This window comes from Aethalodelphis obliquidens, unplaced genomic scaffold (assembly GCF_003676395.1).
Source record: "Aethalodelphis obliquidens isolate GAN/ISIS:26980383/991018 unplaced genomic scaffold, ASM367639v1 scaffold18, whole genome shotgun sequence".
Lineage (NCBI taxonomy): Eukaryota > Metazoa > Chordata > Mammalia > Artiodactyla > Delphinidae > Aethalodelphis > Aethalodelphis obliquidens.
Window position 1 is genome coordinate 5,983,426 of NW_020837962.1, and position 7,199 is coordinate 5,990,624.

General features: G+C 49.8%; 1 long non-coding RNA gene across 1 annotated transcript; it reads right to left on the minus strand.

Annotated features, from left to right (window-relative positions):
* Positions 1–5,875: 5,875 nt before the first annotated feature.
* On the minus strand, positions 5,876–6,630 carry LOC113626550 (uncharacterized). Its single transcript, XR_003435188.1, has 2 exons — positions 6,406–6,630; positions 5,876–5,991 (listed from the first exon to the last, which is right to left on the minus strand). It is a non-coding gene; the product is annotated as an uncharacterized LOC113626550 (long non-coding RNA).
* Between the last annotated feature and the right edge of the window lie 569 nt (positions 6,631–7,199).

Here is a 7,199-nt window from a genome sequence, read left to right on the forward strand (position 1 = left end):
TGTGAATCAGGAAGAGATGGGGGCCCTCATGTCCACCTGGAACCTCAAAAGGTGACCTTATGTAGAAATAGTGTCTTTACAGATGCAATAGTTAAGATGAGGTCATATTGGATTGGGGGAGGGGAAGGCCCTCAATCAAATGATTGGTTTCTTTATAAGAAATGGGAAATTTGGACACAGAACACAGGGAGAGCACCATGTGAAAACAGGCAGAGATGGAGCGAGGCCACTACCAGTCCAGGAGCACCCAGGATTGCCGGCACCCCTGGAAGCCGGGAGCGAGCCGGGGGATAGATTCTCCCTCAGAGCCCCCCAGAAGGAACCCACCCTGTGGACACCCCGATTTTGATTTTCTGGCCTCCAGAACTGCAAGAGAATGAATTCCTGTTGTTTGAAGCCCCTCAGTCTGTGGTCTTTTGTTACGGCAGCGCCAGGAAACTGATACAGGGCCCAAGAGGAGGTGCAACCAGAAAACCCCAAACAGACCTGGAACAAAGCTGACCTCAGACTTTGACAGCCAAGGGGTGGGGAACAGTCCCAGAGGAACTGGCCTGCGTGGTACCAAGTGAGAGGTGCCAGGGATGCCCCCCCCAACAAAGAGACACACGATTCAGGGGAGTCCTGGTGTCCAGACGTGGGGCTAAGAAGGACGTGGCGGCTGGGAGGTTTGCGTGAGATCCGGATGCTCGCTCAGCCTCAGGTCTTCCTCCCCGAATTGGATGTGAGCATCTGCCCCACCGGCTGTGGCATGGTTGGCAGGCAGGTCAGCGTGTAGTTGATGCCCAGACCTCAAGGATGATGTGAGGCGCAGCTCTGGGACTGGGGAGGAGGGGCTGGGAGGACAGTGTCAGGATTTCATCCGGTATTAAATCACTCTAGGACACAGCTAACACGGGAACCCTCTGCCCCCAGCCCATCTTTAAATACCTGGCAGTTCCGTTACTGTCTGTACCAGGCGGATACCTCATAGGTGGAATTTACTTTGAGGGTTTTAATAAAAAGGGATCTTACGTGAGCTTCAACTAATATCCCCAAAGCAGAAGGCTCAGAGCAATGTGGGTTACCCAGAAAATTACATAGAAAAACATCATGAAGTTCGATTGCTGGACTTCCCTGGTGGTCCAGTGGTTAAGAATCTGCCTGCCAGTGCAGGGGACAAGGGTTCAATCCCTAGTCGGGGAAGATCCCACATGCCGTGGAGCAACTAAGCCCGTGCACCACCACTAGTGAGCCCACACGCCGCAACTACCGAAGCCCGCGTGCTCTAGGGCCCACATGCTGCAACAAGAGAAGCCACCGCAATGAGAGGCCGGAGCACAGCAACGAAGAGTAGCCCCCGCTCGCCGCAACTAGAGAAAGCCCGCACGCAGCTACAAAGCCCCAGCACAGCCAAAAATCATAAATAAATAAATAAAAAGTTCGATTGCTGACAATTCCGTATTCCTTGGCCTCTTGGAGAAGAGTTTCAGTGGGAACACAGTGATTTATGCCTGAGTGAGAGCCACACCCCAGATTAGAAAAATTCCTAAGTGCGAGGTAGAGACCTGTCAGTGGCAAGAGCAGCATCGGCCTATATCGATGATGATGGGGCATCAGGTAGGTATCAGAGCCCATGACGCAGGATGAGCTGGAGAGCGTGCTGGGTTCCTTCCTGCACCTGAACTCTAAGGCTCATCCACAACCCAGCGGGTCGGGGAGCAGCTGCCCTGATGGAGGCAATAAGAGGCTGTATCTCATCTGTACAGAGCTGAAGCCAAGAATGAAATCGACCACAAGTTGGACTGCTTTTTATCCTCACCACCGCAGTACTCTTCCCCCAAAATATCTTCGCTGGCCTAAGTTCCAAACAGTTGCTGCCGTTAGTTACCGCTGAATTTTCATAATATACACATAAACTTCAAAGCAGCACGTTTTTATTACTGATACTTGTCCCTTCATAAACATTGTATTCTAAATAGCAATTCATTCTGAGAACACCCAGCCACACAGCCAGACAGACTCAGCTCCCCACGTTTGTTTTGGGAGTAAATTCCTAGATGCTGGGCGTCACCCTCTCTGGGTGCAGGTTGAGTCACTGACGCCCCCCTGGTGTTTAGTACCGCTGCGTGCAAACAGCAGAGTCCATGTAAACAAGGGGGGGGGGCCCCAAGATGAGGACGTCAAGCTGGAGTTACCTCCTAAAATCTTGGCATTTTGATTTGTGTGGACACTTTTGGTTTTGGTTTTGGTTTTGCTTTTTGGCCGCGCGGATCGTCATGTGGGATCTAGTTCCCTGACTGGGGATTGAACCCGTGCCCCCTGCATTGGGAGCTCGGAGTCTTAACCACTGGACCACCAGGGAAGTCCCTGTATGGACAGTTTAGGACAGTGAGACGGGGGAACCCTCGAGGTGTCCTATTTTTGTTTCAATAAGTGCAAATTCTAGTTCACACGTGAAACACCTTCCTGAATTCAGATAACATCTTTAAAATGAAACATTTGTTTCTCTTTTAGTTGTTACTCCCTCGTTTTAAAACCAAAGAACCAATCCAGAAGATGATGATTGTTACCGACATCACAGAAGATCATTTTGTCATAAAGAGGAGGTGCTAATGTCATTAAGGCCACTTAAAAATGGTCAAAACGCTAAATCATGCAATATATATTTCATCACAAGTTTTTTAATTAATATGCCAAAAAACATTGAATTGTACTTTCAATGGGTGAATTATATAGGATGTGGATTATATCTGAATAAAGCCATTTCTAAAATGGTAGGGGGGAAGGAGTGTTTTGTTTTTTTTAATGACCCACTCCAGGCATCATATAAGCTAGATATGCCACTAGGTGGTGGTATTGCTGTTTTATAGAAGAGGAAACAGAGGCTCAGAGAGGTGAAGTGACTTGCTCAAGGTGCCACAGCTGGTAAGTGGCAGAATCTGGATTCCAAGTCAGGTCTGTGTGAGCCCTTTCTGCTCTCCCATCCTGCAGCCTTCTTTTTTTTTTTTTAATTTAATTTTATTTTTTTATACAGCAGGTTCTTATTAGTCATCCCTTTTATACATATTAGTGTATATATGTCAATCCCAATCTCTCAATTCATCCCACCACCACCCGCTCCCTGCCACCTTCCCCCCTTGGTGTCCATACGTTTGTTCTATCTGTGTCGCTATTATCCCGCAGCCTTCTGCACCTGCCGTGGCCCCCTCCCACGGAGACCTTGACAGTGCGGGGGTAGCCAAAGCATCCACTCCACAGCTCACCTGGAGAAGGAAGTCAGGGCCAAGCATGGCGATTGAGGGAACAGGAGGTGATGTGCCGTGGAGATGTGCACCCAGGACAGGGTGTGGGCCCACACTTGGGTTTCTGGGGCAGCACCTGATAGCTTAGAATTTAGACATGACTGACCCCAGGTACCTCAGCCCCCTTGGCCAGAGCCCAAGCCATGGAGAATTCAGGAGACCCTTGGCACTTAGTTTGGGTTCCAGGGAGAGACAGGAAGGCCGAGGATACGCAGTAGTTACCCATCTGCTGAGGCAGCTTTTGGAAGCTGAGACACAGGCCATAGGCCGCTGTCACTTGTGTTTATCCAAAGCCCAAAAGAAGGGGTCTCAATGAGAGGAACCTCCAGGTTTAACAAGCACCCACCCCGTGATCTTGCAGGTGCTCTGAGGCCCACACGGGCAGAACAGGCCAACATTCTTCTTGGCCTCGGTCCCCATTCCCACTCTTCTGCCAGCTCACGGTTCAACCCCATGGAAACTGAGAAGGGGGTGGAGTACAGGCCAGAAGAAATGCGGGTGATGTGGTGCAGCCTGGCTTCCCAGCCCTGGGGACAGTCAGCCCTGATTACTTGCTCGTGTTGGCCAGAGACAGAGAGAGACAGTTGATGAGAGAAAGACTGAGGGATGAAGAAGGGGACAGGCCAGAGGTTCTCCAGGCTACTGTGTCCCCCAGGGGGCAGCTAGCAGTGTTTGGAGACAATCTGTGTTGTCACAACTGGGGAGGGGGTGCTACTGGCATCTAGTGGGTGGAGGCCAGGGATGCTGCTCAACTTCCCAAAGCGCCCAGGACGGCCCCACAGCAAAGAAGGATGCAGCCCCAAATGTCAATATCGCTGGAGTCAAGACAGGGATAGGGAGACAGAACATAGAAACAGCAAGTGACACAGAGACACAGACACAGGAACTGGCATCATTTGGGGAGAACAAAACCAGGAAGGAACTCAGGGTTGTGGCGGGGGAGTGGTGAGGAGGGAAAGAACTGGAGAAGGAGGGATGGGGGAGAGATGGGAGTGAGGAAAAGAATTTGGTCCAAAGGCACCATCGGATTCAAGTTCCATATTCAACAGACTAATGTTTCAAAGATTTAAATAATACTAAGAATGCCTGCTCTTCAACAGAATATATTATCTGTATCCAACCCAAAGGCTGGCAGAGTTCTGCCAGCAGAAGTGCAGGAGAAGGCAAATGAACTAACTTCAGCCACCGGTGGGCATAGGAGAAAAAGAGACCCAGGCGAACAGTGGGCTTCAATCACCCCTAGGAAAAAAATTTTAAGTCATGTCTAATAGATAAGACTCTAGATGTTGAAAGGGTGTATCTGTCTGCTTCCAAAACCTTTCAGAGCACCCATTTCTGGTCCCAAACTAAGAAGACCCAGATACAACCCCAAGAACTCCCCAGATCTGGCCCCTTTGCAAAGCCCCAACATCCCCCAAGTACAGGGCTGAGCTCTTCGAGGTCTGGACTGTCCCCAGTACCAGATAGTTCCTGGGACAAGGCAGAGCCCAAAAAATATGAGTGGAATGTTTGCAATGGCTAAACTTGAACTCTTTGTAAGTCCAAGATCCTTCCAGCAGCCTCTGTCCCTCTCTGCTTTCACCTCCGCCTCTCTCTTTTCTCTGCTCCCCTGCTCTCCTCCAGCAACACTGGCTCCATCCTGTCCCTCAAACCCACCAGGCACCCTCCTGCCCCAGGGCCTTTGCATGTTCTGTGCCCTCATGGCTCACTCCCTCCTCCCCTTCAGGTCTTTAAATTGCCACCCCCTCTCCTTCCCTTTCTACCTCCTTCCCATTCTTTGCTTTGTTTTCCCTGCAGCACTTACATCCTTCCCACTTGCTAAATAAGTCCCTCATTCATTTGTTTAATGTTTATCTCTAGATAGACTCCTGCAGTAAAAGACCGCAATATATATTTATTGAATGAATAAATGTGCTTTAAGCCTCATAATGACTCTCTGTGATGGGGAATATCATTCACCCCATTTAAAGATGGGAAAACTGTAGCTCAGGGACCTGAAGTTGGTCACCCAAGATCACACATCCAAGAAGTGAAGTCAGGATTCTGACTACAAGCCAAGCCTCGGTGCAGGACAAGGGTCACAGCCACCCTCGGAGGAATGGCCCTGAGATGGACAACAATTGGCTAACCCTTCATGAACACTCGCTGCTCGCCAGGCACAGTGCTGAGCACCCTGTAAATGGCCCTTCTTTTTTAAAAAAAAATTTTTAATAGGATAATTATTTATTTTATTTATTTATTTTGGCTGTACCGCATGGCATGCGGGATCCTAGTTCCCTGACCAGGGATGGAACCCACGCCCCTTGCAGTGGAAGCGCAAAGTCTTAACCACTGGACTGCCAGGGAAGTCCCCAATATGGCCCTTCCTCTGATCCTCGTGATTGTGAGGAAACTGAGGCTCGGAGAGGTCATGTGACCTGCTCAAGGTCACGAAGCTAGCGAGTTCCACAGCCGGGTTCCAGCTTAGGCAGGTGGCCCAAGGTTTTCCTTCACAACCTGTGGCTATGGGGCCTCCCAGGCAAAGCCTTTCCCCAGAGTCCTGTTCTGTCCCTGGACCGGGACCTTGGGCAGGTTCCTTGCCCTGGGCCTGCTCACCTGGAAAGGGGGCCGTCTGGATTCTTCAAAGATCCTTCAATGATTCCCACACTGGAGATTTCGTAAGATTCACGTGCAGTTGGCAGCTCCCTTTCACATGGGTAAATATGGAGCTCTAGAGAGATGTGGTGTGGAATGTGGAAAATTAGAGAGAGCTGGGTGCCAGTACCCGCTGGCCAGCCATACACTGTGGGACCTCCCTGAGGAGGGTGGACGCTTGGGCCCCCTCCCCAAAAGATGTCAAGGTCCTCTCTCAGGACCTTGGAAGGTGACCATATTTGAAGATATCAGATTAACCGAGATAATCAATTTCAAATAAGGTCATTAGGGTGGGCTCTAATCCAATATGACTTATGTCCTTATAAAAAGGGGAAATTTGGACATAAAGACACAAACAAAGGGAAGACAATGCAAAGACACAAGAAGAAGACGGCCATAAGTCAAGAAACACCTCAGGCCACCAGAAGCTGGGAGCGAGGCCTGGAGCCGTTTCTCCCTCTTTTCCCCCAAAGGGAGCCCCCCTCAGCACCTGGATTTTAGGCTCCCAGCCTCCTGAACTGTGAGAATAAATGTCTTTTCTTCCAGCCAGCCAGTTTGTGGTCATGTGTTACAGCAGCCCTAATCCAGTGGATACCCCAATAAATTTTGGGTTCTGCGGAAAGTGAAGAAAAAGAGAAGGGGGGTCACTGCATACGTGCTGAAATCACACACAGTCAGGGACTTCCCTGGCGGTCCAGGGGTTAGGACTCGGCGCTTCCACTGCAGGGGGTACAGGTTCGATCCCTGGTCGGGAACTAAGATCCCACATGCCACACGGCACAGCCAAAAAAAATAAAATAAAATAGAATTTACAGCATGAGAAAGAAATATTATTCAAAAAAAAAAAAAAAAAAAAAACACAGTCAACTTGACTCAAATTCTTGAGGCAAAGTCCTTGTTCTATTTGAACTTCAATTCTATCCTTGACTCCTGGCTGGATGGTTCCTGCACTCTGTTCTCAGAAATTCTCTTGGCTTTTATCTCTAGATTCACTCTTCTGATTCTTCATGGTTTCCCATTAAGACACAAGGCAGGGACTAACCTGGTGGTGCAGTGGTTAAGAATCCGCCTGCCAATGCAGGGACACGGGTTCGAGCCCTGGTCTGGGAAGATCCCACATGCCTCGGAGCAACTAAGCCCATGAACCACAACTACTGAGCCTGCGCTCTAGAGCCTGCAAGCCACAACTACTGAGCCCATGCACCACAACTACTGAGCCTGCACTCTAGAGCCCACAAGCCACAACTACTGAGCCCACGTGCCACAACTACTGCAGCCCATGTG